Raw genomic sequence first — 17,225 nt, 5'->3', positions numbered from 1 at the left:
TAACTACAAAAGTGCTTGATATCGTAATAGCTATGAAATCAGTTGTTTGTGTTTTATTGACTCTTTTGGCTGCCCATGCCAAGTCCATCTTCACTCAATTTTGACCATGACAAACATTTAAGACAAAACTTTTACACACAGTATCCCCCATTCCTACATTCTACAAACGCCTCTTATGGCGATTACATGGGTTTTGTACATATTGTAACACCTTAACACGCGGCTACTGCAGAGCAATTGGCCACTTAGTTTTCTTGGAGTGGTGCTTGAGGCTTATTAGCAGTTTGGCTTGGGAACAGCAATATGGACAGGCTTTCGGAGCCAATGGTCGTTAAAACTGAGGGTTGAGGTTTACAGGCCGAGGTCAGTGGTAACAGGCAGCAAACCTGTCAGGTGTCTGGTGTGTCACTTTTTTATACGCGCACATACACAATACACAATACACAAAACACATTGTGCTGGAAATAGCATGCAATTTTACACCTATGCACACCCAGGGAGACCAAACACTCATGATACTGTGCTTTACATATGAAAGAATGCTTGAGCACAGAAATTGAGTGTGCATGCCTATTTTCTGTCTCTCGCCGACTATATACACACACACACACACACACACACACACACACACACAGAGAGAGAGATAATAGTGTCTAATTTAGACCCTCATATCTGTAGAGTTCTCCAGAGGACTAGTCCTCATCAGGAATATATTGGTGACCTACATACTAGGAACACACCCACATGCACACCAGCACAAGTACACATGCTTTGGCACTGGCACACACATCTATACTGCTAACAGGCATCAGCAATACATGTCTGTGCCACACAGACACAGACACAAAAAAACATGCCTGTACACCACCTGGTTGTAACTCTGCCCACACAATCAGGAACAGAATCCCCGGAGTGACGCCACCATTGCAGGCGTGTACACATCATTTCTACAGTACCCATGATATTTTAAAATTGTGGTCAGAGGCCGAAGATAGGTTTATGTTGATTGGTTTTATGGTGAAAAGCAACAACATGGACACTCATTTAAACGTGTTTAAAACGTTACAGGTAAGCAGTAATATATCAGTTTAGATATGAAATTCACTTTTGCTATAATTATTAATAGAATATTAATGACAAGAACAACTTAAGTCTGCTCCCCACCATAACATTAGTTCCTGTTTTTTGGGGGAGTTACTTTGACCTGATTCTTCCCTTTACAGTGTAATCAAAGCCCCACCAGCCCAGTCTTTCTAAAGCTGCCTCGCTGGAAGACTTGACACACGCTGTGATACCTGGAGTGATGCATGGTTTAGGATTCTAGGCTGGAACAACATACCTGAAAGCAGTGTTCCATGGATTTCCACTTTAAGTAGGAGCACTTTTCTTCTGACAGCAGATCTGCCGATGATGCAGCAACCGTGCTGTGTTTCTGATGGGCAGAAGTGGAATCACTGTATCCATGCTGTATTATGCATTCTCTTGGCACCAGACAGACCTCCAGTCATCATCCAACATTCATGGGCACCGTCTGTCAACTTCACAGTCTACTAAATGGCCGAGAGGCCCTGACAGAGAGTAAGAGAGAGAGAGAGAAAAAAATAAATTCAACTTAACATACAAGGAGGCCTGACTCATGCATGGTTTTACCGTTTAAAATGCAACAGATAGTAAATCAGACGCACTGACCGAATAAGAGCAATGAGGAGACAACGAGTCAGATGTGGAATGGCATTATGAAGAGGTAATACAGGGGAAAGGGTTATCATTACAATTCTCATATAGCTCCTAATAACTTTTAATGGCATGGTGTAATGAGCAGTGCAGGTCAAAGAGAGGTTTGGAGCCCCCGCTGTAAGATATTTGCCAATGCGTGGAGACATGAGCAGACATTTGTGGGTGACTGTCTGCTCGGCACCATGATTATTAAAGAACCTGACTCATACACTGTGAAGACCATGGGGCTGAGGTTAGGACCACAAGTGCTGCAGAAATAGGCACTTTGTGGGAACACATTAACTATTTTCACATCATGACTGAGGAGAAGGACTTGTATTATTCATAGTGGTGCCTTTAGTTAGCATTGCGGCTACAATGTATTGGCATACATGCAGATACAGCCCTAGTCTTTACATTACAGCTGCTATCAGTGATATACCTACATTAAATAAGTCTCTCTCTATATATATGTATATATATATATATATATATATATATATATATATATATATATATATATATATATATATATATATATATATATATATATATATATATATATATATATACACATATATATCAGTTGCAATGATTTGTCAGTAAATCTACAATAAACCATTCAAACATTGCACAACAATTTATCCAATCAGGAGCAAGATGTCCAGAAAAAAAGTGGGCCTCTCTCCTCATGCGGGGAGGGGAGCCGTCATGGCACGGACAGGAAGTCAACCAAAAGATGACATCACTGAGAGCAGCTTTGTGACAGGTTGTGTCTTCATTTGTTCTTTAGTTGGAGATGACCAGATACTCCTTCACTGAAGAAATGAACCAGTTCCCGTCACTGATTGTCTAGTTATCTGTTGCTCCAGTAAATCAGACCCTAATTACCGGCATATTGTGTGAGCAAATTGACTGGAATTTGGGCTGTGTATTTTTATGTAAATCTGGTGAAAAGGCAAAAGACAACGGTAGTTTATTTCATTATATGCAAAGCATGTCATTTTTTTCTCCTGCTCGGCGTCTCTCGATCAAAACAAAAGCGTAAGAGATTGTTTGATGACAGCAGGAAGCAGCGTGGCATCATGCGAAGAGTTGTCTTGTTGTCTCATTTGGTTCTCCTGTGCATATTTTGCGCTTTATAGGGAGAGGCAGTGAGTAGTCATGACGAATTAGTGAGAAATACACACAGTACAGTGAAAAAAACAAAAGACAGCACACTGGTGAAGTTTGCCCAGGAAGTTGGAGACACGGGTAAAACGGATGATGTCATTAAAATGCAACTAATGTGAAGTGGTCGTTACTTTAAATAGAAATAGGTATATCTATGGATTTAAAGATTTTTTTTTGGCTAATGTAAGTGCATTACACAAAAGAAATGTATCACAGTCTTGTTGTTTTAGATATCTTGAAACATAAATGTTACATCTGTAAAGCAATGACTTGTTAGAGGCGAGAGAGTTGAAACTTGGATCGAGATGTTAATTAAATGTCAGACAAGCTGACACCAGAGAGCTACTGCAGCTGCCCCCGGGGGAGAACAAAATTAATTTCTGGTTTGGTAATTGTAGAGAAAAACATGAAGGACTGATGATAAAATGATAAAATCTCACTGTGTCTACTGTAACCCTACAGTGCAACAGCAGGATTACAACTGTTGACATAAGTCTACAAACTCTGTCTATAACAAGTGTAAAAAAAACATATACACTCTATCTCCTACAGTGTCTGCATACCAAAACAATAGAAATAAAATATGAAGTTCTGAAAAAGTTACTCCAGGCCCCACGACCTTGCCAGAAAATAGTGTTGTAGAAAATCTTCCCTTTTTTTGTTTGTTTTTAGGGAACACAGAAGTATGACAAGGCAGTTTGTCTCCCACTGCCTTCGGGCCAGACAGGTAGAAGACAAAATATCTGTGCACTTGCACTTAGCTGTCTCACTGCTGTATGTGTTATAGATTGATACTAAGGTGATTTAGACGGTATTTTTGTGTAGTGATTTAAGCAGTCGTTCAGTATACGTTTGTACCGATGCTGTTTCATTGTTAGGATACCATAAGATAGTGCTTCCCTTTCAGAGTGGTGAAATGAGTCGAGCTCTGTATTTTTGTTTTATTGCATGTGTGCAGTTAAAGTTGTACAACATAAGTCTGGAAATCGCAGCCGGCAGGCTACACTTTACTTTTGAAAAATGTGACCGATAGATCTTACCCCTCTCCTATCAGCTCTACTGTCAAAGCCACAGCCTCAAAACACTAGAAGTCCTTTTCTGTAGCGGAAATGGGAATTTATTTTTTCCTCCTCCTCATTTTTCTTCCCATGAAACAAAATGGTTTAGCCTCTGTGACTTGTGAAGACTTTGGTCATGTGCTGTGAGAGCACAATTTATCGATGGCAATCAGGATGAGGGAATTTCATCAAGTAAGATGACTCAAAAAACGAATTATGGACCCGTAATAATTATAATCATTTTAATTTGCCTACTGTCTAGTCTTTTATCTAGCTATGAAATTGAGATTGGGGAAAACGCAGACGCTTCAGATTGACTCAGATACGTCTGGACTGCGCGATGTTATTTTCATGAAATGAGACAGAAGACATGAAGTTGAGGCAAATTTGAAGGGACAGAAGATGTAAGAGAGACTAAGGAAGACTAACACAGACACAGCGAGAAGGGGTGGAGCGGAACAGACAGCATTTTGTAGTCACCTACCAAAGAGCCGTGCTTCTGTTATGTAAACCTGAATGAAACGTTCATTAATAACCCATGGTCTCAATCTCAGCCTATCAGGGTGGTGCATGAATGACCCACATGGTGAGTTATATCTATAGCGAAACGGGAGAAGATGAAGGAAACACCGGTTCATAACATGGAAGGGACGAGTGAGAGGAGAGACAGGGATTAGGCAATGAAAAGAGTGATGAGATCAAGAGATAGTCCCAACACGCTCAGGCAGCATATGCCTTATGTGAGCCTGAGAGCAACACACACACATATGCACGTAAACTGTGATGTGGTTAGCTGTGGCTTTGTCCCTGACTGGGTGTATAGAAGGGATGTTTAGAGAGAGGCTGTTCTGTACAAAGTTGTGCCAAATCCCCACCACACTGCACCCCACCATCATGGAGAATGGGACTTAGTGGGCTTTGGGCTTCTGTTGTGGTTCTCTTTAATTCTCTCCCTCTCTTTTTCTTCCCCGTATGACTCTAACTCTATCTCTTTTCTTGCTGTCTGTATGTCTGTCTGTTCCTCAGTCCAATGCTGTGGTTCCCTTCAGCTGTTTCTCTGCATTCTCTTCCCTCTACTCCATAGAGTACATGGATCTTGCTCTCCTGCTTAAGCCGTCATCTTCTCACTTTTCAAACAGGCGATACACAGCCATGAATAACATTTGCAGGGGGAACAACCGCACGTCTACATGGAACTATTCAAACAGGCAGTGTAAATGTCTCTATAACTTCAGACAAGGAAACAGGTAATATGAGAGGGTGATTGAAAGCACCGTGTCAGTTTGCAAACCGAGCCACAGGGAGACGAGGTGTGTTGTTCAGGAAAACATTCAGATCGTTCCCACAAGTGGTTGCAGGACCTGATCTGTGAGGCATGTGCAGACCTAAGTGCTGTAACATGAAGACAGGAGGAGTTTAGATTATGATTGTAATAAGCATAGGAGCCTTCTGTCAGATAAACCGCACCGTTCTGTGATCATACGGTGGTGGGCTTTGTTGAGGTTTAGAGTTTCTGTTGTGGTTGCTTTGTACTTCAGTGCTCGCCCTTTTCCCCCAGGATTATCATGACATTCACTCAGCATTTCTCCATCAGTCTCCCATGTCTCTCTCTCTCACCCCAAACGCTTTTTTTTTTCCTACAGAGTGTAAAATCAATATCCTTTCATGACCATAATACAATATGTACATTAACTGGCGCTGCTTTTTATCCTTTGATTTTTCTCTCACTTACTTTTTTTTTTGCTTTTGTAGTTTCTTTTTCTGGTCTTATATCAGCCTTACTTTGTCGGGGGGGTTATATCAAAGGAGTTATATATCTCGCATTTCTTTTGGAATAAGGTAGAATTGGCCATCTGTTTTACCAGTCACAGTCTGGATGAAGATATTAGAGGTCTTAGTAATCTCAAACTCAAAACCCACATATGCATGCTACACACATGCTCACACACACACACACTCAAGAAACACACGCCTCACCATCCACCCATGCGTCTTCTTCCCTGGGTTCCTAAAGCTCAAACACCCACACACTGCGTCTTGATTCAATTAATCCACAGTCAAGTCTGGATTGTGACATAGACCACATGGAAGGGAATGGAGGGAAGAGAGAGGGAGAGAGAGAGAGAGAGAGAGAGCATCTGTCATTTGTGGGTGTGAATCAGAAACTTCATGACCTCCTTTGGCATGGCCCTTCCTGCTCATTGTGGTAATGGATGAGTGAACTTTGACCCCTTAATTCATTCTATGCCTCCCTTCCTCAGCTGCTCTCTGCCTTTCTTTCTCCCTATCTTCTGTTTGTGTGTGTGTGTGTGTGTGTGTGTGTTCTTTCTCTCCCTTCCTGTCTGCCTGTCTTACTCTCAATCTCTCTTACCTAATGAGACAGGGACTGTCCTCCCGGTGGGGAAAGAGGTCAGTACCCCTGAAGCTCATGCACACACAAACACACACTCGCACATGGATATATACATACAGACATAGACTCCACACATGCATGCAGATAAAAGGATCAACCCCCACTTCTACAGCCAACCACCCACCTCCATGCGCGCACGCACACACACACACACACACACATGCACGCACACACATACAATGACCCAGAAATCCCATCTCTATTATGCAGAACATCAGTTAGCTGATGGTGGAGCTGATTATGCAGCTACCCTCAGCGAGCCCACAACTCCCTGGTGGATATCTGCCTTTAAAACCTCAATCCCAAATGTCTTCTTAGCATATCAATAGAGAATTATATATTCCTAAACAGTAGGACTTGCATACAGCTTTTCACAACTTCCCCGTCTCATCATGTTACAGGACGACCCTGCTTGAAAGGAGACAAGTTTAGGCGAACATTGCACACTAAAAGCCTCCAAAAACAACATTTGTCAGTCACACTGATATAATTATTATAAATGTTTCCCAACATTCATTAATGGTGTCTAAAAATGTCATCATCTATTCTAGATTAACACTACAAGTTTGCCAAATGTCTGGCATTTGAAACATTATTATTCACTGACCATGCAACTGAGTTGGTGTTGCAACAATTATATGTTATATTATACTTGAATGGACATCACTGTGTTGATGTTTCTGTTGTGCATGAGGTGACCATGGCTCATGTGCATCAGGCGCTCATCAGATGGCCGACAGTTTGTTTCAGTGGTGTCGTGAGTGTGCTTTAATCCCAGTGCTAGTAAGGTACTACTTTCAAGTGTGTCAAATATCACAAAAAAACACATCGGACACTAATTTTATTATATTGAACTAGTTTTCTGATGAAAATGACCAACGTCCCCACTTTTTATTTCCAAAAACAAATTGCTTAAGTGCAAGTCCTGTTAAAGAACTGTGTTGACATGTATCAACGTACATTTTTAAGTGGTTATATGGAAATCCTGGCCCTTTTGTTCTGGGTATATACTTATGTATCAAGCAGACTACACCACTGCTAAACAATGCACACACTGAGCTGATTGCCACTCTCGCACCCAAAGTAGCTTGTTGTGTTTACAAAGTGACACACACAAAGTGGAAATGAAACCACTTTGGGTGAAACTGATAGTTTAGGATTCTGGATACACAGTTGATCAGTTGATGTTGTAACTGTGGTGGTTTATTTATTTATGTTGATGGTTGCAGTGACAAAGTGATGGTCGTTTGCATTATATAATAAAAAAAAAACATTTAGCATGAAATGGAAATCCTTTTACTTTAGGTTTTCCATTTATTTAAAAATGAATAAACATTAAAGTCTTCTTGCATTAGCTTGTTTGCTTTGCCCCTCCCTGTGTTTAAGGTGTTACGACAGAATCATCAAAGAAACGGCCCCATGCATGACTTTCAGAATCTAAAACCTGACTGGCCCTTTTTTTTTTTCCTTGCTGCACACTGTATCCATCTCAAATCTGAAATGGCCAGTCGAGTGTGAGCGACTCAGCAGACGCAGAGAAACAAACTTCAGATTGCTCTACAAATACCTTGGCTTGACTCAGTCCCAGAGGACTGGCTTTATAGATTGGTGCAGTGCAGGGGTGAGCAGTGGTGACCCCAACAAAGATTGCTTGCTAAGCAAATAAGCAAAGTAATCAGCCTCCGTGTGTATGTGCACACATATGTGTACCCATACCTGTGTGCAAGAGTGTGCACTCATGCCGCATGTCTGTGTGTTTGTGGGCATGTCTGCAAATGTGTATGTGTGTACTTTGTTACCTCTTTAGGACCTTGTTGGTAGTCCTCATGGAGACCAAAACCTGGTCCCGATGGACCGGAGGAATAGCTGCACAAAGCCGTGTGTTTGTGTGTGTTTTACTTGCCTGCATGCTGAAGAGCTGAGAATGCGGTGGTCCCACTTGCATGTTCATTGATAATGCTATGCATTGCCATTCGGCATGTTTTAGCTTGGTAATTGAAAGGCCATCTGTGGTCTACTGGGGCGGTTTAGGAAAGGGTAAACTACGAGCCTCATTATTTTAAGAGAAGTAAGCCATAAGAGGCCAAAACCAATTAGTTTGTGTCCAGTTTAACCTTCAGAAATCTCAATTACTGCATGCAGGGTGTATGCAATATGCAGTACTCATGCATGCTCATCAGGACATTTGTGCAGACTTGCATACATGTTTTCAAACTGGAGTAATAAAACAAAGTCATGTTGACCTGTAATTCTGGGCCGATGAAACCAGCCACCACTTTGTCAAACAGAAGATGTTGTCATAGCCAAAACTTTGTCCAACAGAGTATACAAAGAGAAAATTGGTTACACATCGTGAGTGTGTCTGCTTCTCTGCCTTTGTAAGTCTGCTGGGTCCATAAAACATGGAAACAGACATGACCTGCATGTCTCAGCAGTTTCCTGTGTAAGCTGAGCCCCTTCTCTTTCTTTCTCTCTCTCTGTGTGTGTGTGTGTGTGTGTGTTTGTGTGTAAGTTTCCATGGACCTCCTGTCACTCCTCAGGCCTGCAGAACAACACTTTCCACTCTATTAGTGTGTCTCGATGTCTGTGCACCAGCACACGCATGTGTGTCAGCCTTTACATGTATGCGTTTTCATCTGTCACCTGTCACCGCCAGTGCTCCCTGCACCATTAAGACCTGTTAAGATCAAGGGTCATTACTCTAAGGGTCAAAGTTCATTCTCCCAAAGGTGAAAAGTCAGCCGGGTCAGGTTTGCTGTGAGGTGACATTGAACAAGAGCACAACCTGGACAACTAACACCTTTGGGAACTTGGGGAACATCTCGTGTGGGCAGCATTCAGTGTATTCATTACAAAGCTTTTAAACAGAGTAAACTGACATGGTAAACTGTTTCGAGGGAGTGCTTACTCAATAAAAGAGAGTAATATGAAAACTACAGATTAAATTCATGATTTATTTTGTTTCTATTTCCATCAGAACAGCTGGAAAGATGCTTTTATGAAACATCACTGTATTCTTCAACTAGGCTGCTTAATATAGACACATGTTTTAAGACCAATAAACATCTCAGATGGAGGGAACTCGTAAGAGGTGACTAATTTAACTAGTTTGTATCAGTCGGGGCAGTAAAAAATACTTGAAAAAGGAGGAAGTCTAAGTTCCTCCTGGGATAAAGGATAGGAGTTTGTGAACACAGACATCCGTTAACATCCACATACAAACACAGCTTCACACTTACCCACACTTGCATACACACTATACACAAACAAACGTCGAACCAAAGCTTCAAGTCAACCCATTCACCCAGCCCCGGCAGTTAAAAGTTTTCCCCTGCAGCTAAACTCAGGCCTGCCCATAATTGAGTCTGCTCTTTCAAGTGATTTTATTGAATTCCACTTCACTGCTGCATTGTTTTTATTTTGTTTTCTGTGCTGCTGCATTCTCGTCCTATTGTGTGTGTTTTAATATTCGATAACTTCTGAAAATCGGGGAAATAAATGTCACCATGTGCCAATACTTTCATAATTTGAAGCTTCTTTTGATGACATTTGCTACTATCACTGCTGGCACCATGGCAATGCAAAAACAAAACCACGGCTTAAACCTGAACTGTTTATATTTGTTCAGAGCTTTAAAGATGATAAGGTGCCATGCATTGTGTTCCACAAACTAAACCATCATCAGTGGCTTTAGCTGCACAGCTGAGGGTCATGGAGTGGGTAATCACTTTGGAAAGAATGTAAACTAAGAGATGAGATTAGAGGTAATACACAGTCATTAATGTGCTATAAAAAAACGTAAACTGACAGGAGCTCTCCTTTTACTCTAAAATGTATTTGCGGACATTGCAGTACATGGCAAACTGTATACACCTCATATTAATGACTACACAAAAACAAACAAACGCACACATGAATGCACAAAGGCTAGACAGACATAATGAAGGCTAATGCAAGGTTTTTAGGAGATTTTATCACAAGAACAAAGTAATGTTATCCAGCAGGAAAAAAGCCCATGGCTACTTCTTGTGCTGCTTTTCTGTTGCTTTATTTTACTGGCAGGAAAGAAACAGTGGGTTCCAGGGTTTGGAGTCATTTCATGGAGTTAAGATGGAGAAATTGATAAATACTAATATTGCTTGTTTTATTCTAATCACCACTTTCTTCCCTGTAAAATATGTATGTTTTTCCTACTTGTCCGTTTTACCTTTAGGGTAAATCATTTGTTATAGGTAAAAATGTATAAATTATAACATTTTTTGATAGTCCACTCATGTAGTGCTGCCGTTAACTCCTCTTGTGAGTGAAAATCACTAAACCTCCATATTTACTTCCAGACCACACAAATGCAAAATCCCCAAACCCGGTGAATGTGTCTCTGCAAGAGAGTGGGTGGGTGTGTGCATATGTATGAATGTGGGTTCATCTTCTCCCAGGTTGGACAGGATGTGGGAGGTCAGGGGAGGGGGTCAGAGGTCAAAGCCTGACTAAATAATTACCAGATACCCTTTCAGATGACACACACACACACAGAAAAACGAACACACGGCTTCGCGACTATATGGGTTGTTATTTTTGAGATGTCTGGACTCTGTCTTCCTCTGTGACCCCCTTAAGCTTGTGCACACACCTTTACAAATACACACTTAGACACACTCCCATTCCCTGCCTGTCTCAGTTGTACACACTCACTCACCCATTCTCTCTCTCTCTCTCACGCACACACACACACGCATGCACACACATTGCCTGCCTGAAAATGTGTCCCAATGACAGGCTATCAGTCAGGAAACAGAGAGGAGAAAAGGAGACGAGAGAGAGAGAGAGGGTGGCTAGATTTAGCTTGTCAGTCACAAAGGGTCAAGGGTCACACTGAAAGCCCCCCGACATGCATGCACACACACACACACACACACACACACACACACACACACACATACAACGGTATTCATCAAAACAAGGTCAAAAGTAGAGGGCAGACAGCTGGCTAAGTTTACAGAGAGAAAGAGGGAGAGCAGACAGCTGGGTAGTTTTACTAGTGTCTGCCCTTTAAATAGAGACTGGAAGAAAGTTTACTGAGGGCACAAGTGAATGTTTACTACAGGGCAAAGAGGTGCAAGCACTTATTTCAATTGTTCTAGAAATGAACCTCATCAGTATATGGTTCCTAATGAGCATAATCCGCATCATGCTCCCAAGAATCCACTGGCACACATTCAAGGGAATAAAAATAATTCCGTCATGCGAAGGAAACTGTTATTAAGATGTCATTATTTTAACTGGCAGCACTGTCACTTTATCCAAAAAAGAAATTTCTGAGGAATAATACATTGACACGCTATTCGGATATTTCCCCTGCCAGCAAACACACACACAATGTGATGACACTATTTAATATCAGTATGAGTCACTTGAGCTTGAACTTTCCTTGTGATTCCTCTATCCGGATGCCTCCGCCACCTCTCTCAGGTGGAGCTAACAGCTGAGCTGAGTCTGAAGATTTGTTTGTTACACTGCCACCTAGGTTGTTGAACCTGAAATGCTCCCATACACCATTTTCCACATTCTTTGATGTCATAATTAGCTCAGCATTAGCTCAGCAGGAAGGTTTGTCTTGCTCGTGTCCACACATTTGCACAGCAAAACAACTAAATATAACAATCTTATTTTCCTGATGAATTTAAAGTGGATTTAAAGCCAAGCTGTGATCACAGCACCCTCTCTGCTGCACCACATGGCAATTACTTCAGATCTGATCTGATGGTCTGATGCACTTCAAGGCTGTATATTTTGAAAAACTCAATTGATTTACTCTTTAGGGTTCAAACGGATATCCAAATTCTCGGATAATAAATGACAGTCTTAGTTACTTAGACATTTTGCCACAAGTGTAGCCTTCTTTTTCTGGCACCCATTGTAATCTGTTACAACAGGAAGGAAGTGAGTTTAAAAAAAACTCGGTCCAAAATAGTCTGTTTTTCACTCCATGTCACTCTGGCACACCTTCTAATCATCCACATCAGTCTAGACCTGGACATGTCAGTTCACCTCCTGTCTCTGGACTCAAAAAACTCCCATCCTTTTAAGTCCACACACAGGTAATTAGTGCGCCTTTGGATGAGAAGACCTTTTGGCAAAAAGACCTGGAGAGAAATACACACACATGCTCCAAGACAAATGGATATAAGTGCACACTCAATCACACAAACTGCTCATGTTCACAAACACAAACAATGTCATATTGTCAGACAGGTAAGGTTATACACAGAGACAGACACTTCCCCCAGACTCTCAGCAGGCATATGGCCAACAGGTCAGGTATTTGCACTCACAAGCTGCAGCCAAAACAAATCAGATGTTTATTGTCGTTGACTACTGGAGAACCGTGACCATGAAACGAGGGAAAACAAAGTTGAAAACAGGAGGAGAGTGAGGAGGAGCTCTGTAGTACTTTCTGCTGGGAATGGGGATGCAAGTGGTCCAAATGTCTGATAACACGTAGGATTTAATTGTCATGCTTGTTGTCAAACATTCAGTTTACTAGTACACAGCACAACTCAGTATTTAGTTTATAGTTATTGCCTTAAACTTCTAAGAAAATAGTTTGAAGATATAATTCGAACACTTCTGTGTCTTGAACTTTGAATGAATCACTGGTGCGGAAGATAAGCTACCCCGAAAGCCACTTTACATTTGTTTTGTTTTACAAGTAGGATTAAATCTCATAAAGTACTGCTCTCACCTGCAAGGACCCCTTATGGCGCTCCAAAGCCCATGGAGGAGCATAAATAATGTGAGCATTCAGATACAAAAGGCCAGGCCAGACATAACAACATGGGTGGTCAAGGTAGAGCAGCCAGGTGGGGTTAAAAGGAGGACCCGAGGAAAAGAGAATGAAGCAGAGCATGTGGTCAACACAGTGGGAAGCCCACTGGTCATTTCACCCATGGACACACACACCAACTGATAAATTTACTGATAAAGGGATAGATGCATGGTTAGCCAAACATGGAAACAAACACTGAGACAGTCCAGAAGCCAGATGAACAGATAAGGGATATATACAAAGATTTACACACACACACACACACACACACACGCGCGCATACACACAAACTAGTAAACCTGGCAAGACAAGCTGAGTTAGCTTTGCCTGTAGGGATGACCAAGGATAAGCTGAGGTACACAGTGATCTGTCTCATTAATGTTGTGCTGTCTGGCTCATAGAACCAACTGTGTTTTCCACAACTCATGTAAGAATAATGGTTTCCTTGCAATTTTATATTATCTCCTCGCCGCCCATTGATCTTTCGTGTGTCCAGGAAGGATGAATAATAAGTGAAGGTTTGTGGGTTTTAACATTCAGGAAAACACACACTGTATAAAAGTCGAGGTGTTTGATGTAATATAGGGCAAGCATAGGTATAATGTGAACGCGGAGGCAATGGTTGGGTTAATATTTCATTTGCGAGATCATTTATATTTTTTATAAGGCTGTGTCAAATACACTGCAAAAACCATCCATCTTAACAAGTAATTTCATCTCACATTCTGCGTTTGTGAGAGGTCTGTGTGGGACTCTTTCTACTGCTGAGCCTGCCTGCCTGCAAGTCAGTATCTAATAAAATTCAGCAGCATCCCAAAGGACAAATAAGACACATATTGCCCTTATGGATCTTTTTAATCTAAAAAAAAAAAAAAAATGCAATTACAAGTTTTATCAGCTGTTTACTTACCAATGTTTGGAGCCACTATCATGTGCCTTTAAAAGTTAAAGAAATCCTATAGCTGGAGCCATTTGGATGATACATAATTTCCTTATCAATCCAATATTGTGTGTTTTTGTACTGGCAATGAAATCAAACCAGATGTTAGAATATGAGATTTCAGAGCATAGTTGCTGTAACGTTACCACAATTTCACCACCTTTACAATTGTAGGTGCATAGGAAAATGATAGTCATGCTGCATGTAACACACACCCTGTAAGTTAATACAACCAGTATAACAGACAGATGCACACACAGGATCAATACTTACAGTCAGCAGCTAATGTCTCTGTAGACAGTGGACACAAATTCCAGTTTGCTTTGTGTGTGGGTAAAAAAACAAGCTCCAACAACAACTGCTATTTTTTACATTATCCAGTATAACTACGTATGTACAAATCATCTATTCAAAACACTTCACTTTAGCTGGTCTTGAATAAGTGTCTTGATCCATCACCTTGTTTATTTATGGCTCTGCGTCTGTAAATGCAACAAAAATAAAAAAAAAAAATACTTTGTACATGTTTACTAGTTTGTATTTGCACTAAATGCGGGCATTAGCTGTCAGAGTACTTGTTGTTTATCAACCCTCAAGGTCTCTCTTATTCTGCATCTTAACTGGAGTTAGTTGTAATCCAACAGACGTCGCCCTGATGAAATGTTTTTCCCCGCATTTCTCATATTTAATGCTGCTATTTAATGCTGCCACCTTAAAAAGTAAAGAATGAAAGAAAATAACTACACCACCAACAGATTCAGGCCATGGAGAACAGTAGATTGGCTACTGTTGTGTTATCTGTGAATTCATGTTCCTCTGAGACAGACAACAATAGTTCTTTATTACAAAGTGGCATTACAGTCTAATCTGATGGCAGTAAAAACTTCACCCAACCACACTGGGAGTGGAAAGATTGCATGCATCGTCTGCTAAATCAAGCGACGGGAAACGCCATATTGCACAATGGCCATGTTGTATTATTAGGCCCTCAGAGGAAGCTTAGATTGTAGGATCAGACCCCTCCCCCTTAAAAAAAAAAAAGAGTGAAGTAAGTCTGGGAAAATATCAGCTTCCTGTCGATGACTTCAGGGTTTTGCAAAGTGTTTGCTTCTGCCTCTCTCACTGCTGCTGCTTCATACACCCCTCACCTCTCCCATCTCTGACTTCACAGTTATTTGCCTGGATCCTTGTTTACCCAGATCAAGCTTGTCGGCGGGAAAGCGACGCAAATTTAAAACCACACACGCACAGACACGCATCCATCAACATCACCAAACGAATTTGTGTGTGTTATTCTCAGCACAGATTATTGCTGGCATAAATAATCATTCCAACCTGTGTGCGTGTGCATGTGTCCACATGGGGGATGAGAGGCAGGAGGCGAGGAATGCCAAGAAGGAGTGATAGTGAAATGAAAGCGAGGGAATATTTCATGTATTATTACTGTCATTAGCTGTAATGACCAGATTTAGTTTCTGAAGCTCGTTCCTCTCGACACTCAGTGGGAGCAGCAATCCTTGAAAAATGAGAGGGAGACAGAACATCTTCTTCCAGCTTATCTGGTTGATAGTCAGCGTGTATCTCCCCTGGGCAGCACACACTCTCTGTCTGACCTCAACTGAACTCAACTCAGCTGTTGCAACAGTAGTCTCACTGCTGCTGATGTGGAACTGGGAGAAACATAGGGCTTGGGGAAAGCTGAAGAGAGCAGAAGGAGGAGAAAGGGACCAGAGAGAGAGAGAGAGAGAGAGAAATGTCTTTACATTTTTCTAAGAGGCAAAACAACAAATCCCCTCCATTAAACTGCTGCTCTCTGAAATAAATAAATAAATAGAAAAACAAGTATAAACCATGTTATTGTTACATTACCAGACACCACATGAAGCAAACACATTATTGTTTTTGGTAACTCTTTAACTGTAACACAGCAATCACCTGCTCACTGGAATGCAATAAAAAGAAAAACGTTCGTAGTAATGGGAGTAATTGACATTATGGGAATCTGATTATTTGCCTTCCTGTTGAGAGTTAGATGAGAATATCAACACCACTCAAAATGTAACTATGCTGCTCTCTATTTCCTTAAAAAAGGATTCAAATATTCAAATCACATCCGAGTAAATTTGTTAAGTACCAGCAGTAGCACAAATTAGACTAACCCTACTAAAAAAAAACCTGCTCGGGGCCAAGCCATGTAATAACGCCTTGTCATTGTGACGTGTTAGCCTAATAACATGGCATATATATAACATAGCATTTTAATGTTGCGTTATGTCCATGTGGTGCATGGTTTGTGGCTTTCCCCCCCCCCACTGATTATGCTCCTGCATGGCTTCTCTCCTGATGAGACTTAAGCAGCTCAGCAGCAGAAATGGGTGCAAACGTTAACCCGCGTTCTTCTGTCGTCATGTCTTCTTTCCACTCTGGCACTGATGATTTGAGTGATCGGGAATGAAAATATACAGCGGGGATATTCCATTCGGTTTAGATGATTCCATTTGCGATGCTGCATGTTGATATGGGTCATCTCTCAGTTCTGCTAATATGATGCTCCGAGTTGTCCAAGGTTGAAACAAGGTTGCCGCTCACAGGGGATCGGGCCTGTGCAGTTGTGGCTCCCAAAATATGGAATGAGTTACCTCTTACCTGCCTGTGTTTAAATCACTTCTTTTAATGTAACTATTTTCTTTGTATTTTAACACAATCTGAGTTTTTGCTTGCTTATCTCATTTGTGTCATTGCTTTTCATGCTTTTATTTGTCTTCATTGTCTTACTGTATATGGATTATAATGTTAATGTATAGCACTTTGGCCACCGGTGCTTTTTTTCTACTAAAACTGGATTGGATTGGGTTGTCACAGTATTTGTTAAATGTCATGTTATCTTAGTTACAGAAAAAAAAAAAAAGCTTGATGACAAACATAGGAAAACATCATTTCTTCTAAGAAGTAAAAGTCTTAATTTGAAAGAGACAAAGATCTGCCGTGGCAGTGATGGAGTAGGAAATGAAAGGGGGAAAGACAGAGTGATGGAGAGTGTGGAGAGAGTGATTGTGGAACAGGAGGAAAGACGTGAGGTGAAATGATAAGAAAGGAGAG

General features: G+C 41.1%; 2 long non-coding RNA genes across 3 annotated transcripts in view; one reads left to right on the top strand and one right to left on the bottom strand.

Annotated features, from left to right (window-relative positions):
* LOC122774950 overlaps positions 1–17,225 on the bottom strand; it is a 94,752-nt gene that overhangs the window by 26,597 nt on the left and 50,930 nt on the right. For both annotated transcript variants that reach the window (XR_006361035.1, XR_006361036.1), the window contains exon 4: positions 1,340–1,568. This is a non-coding gene — a long non-coding RNA (uncharacterized LOC122774950). The remainder of the gene's footprint in view (positions 1–1,339; positions 1,569–17,225) is intronic.
* LOC122774951 overlaps positions 1–17,225 on the top strand; it is a 170,434-nt gene that overhangs the window by 104,142 nt on the left and 49,067 nt on the right. The gene's annotated exons all lie outside the window — the stretch shown is intronic.

This window comes from Solea senegalensis, linkage group LG9 (genome assembly GCF_019176455.1).
Source record: "Solea senegalensis isolate Sse05_10M linkage group LG9, IFAPA_SoseM_1, whole genome shotgun sequence".
NCBI lineage: Eukaryota > Metazoa > Chordata > Actinopteri > Pleuronectiformes > Soleidae > Solea > Solea senegalensis.
The sequence above is the reverse complement of the archived record's forward strand: the minus strand, read 5'-3'. Positions and strand labels throughout refer to the sequence as shown.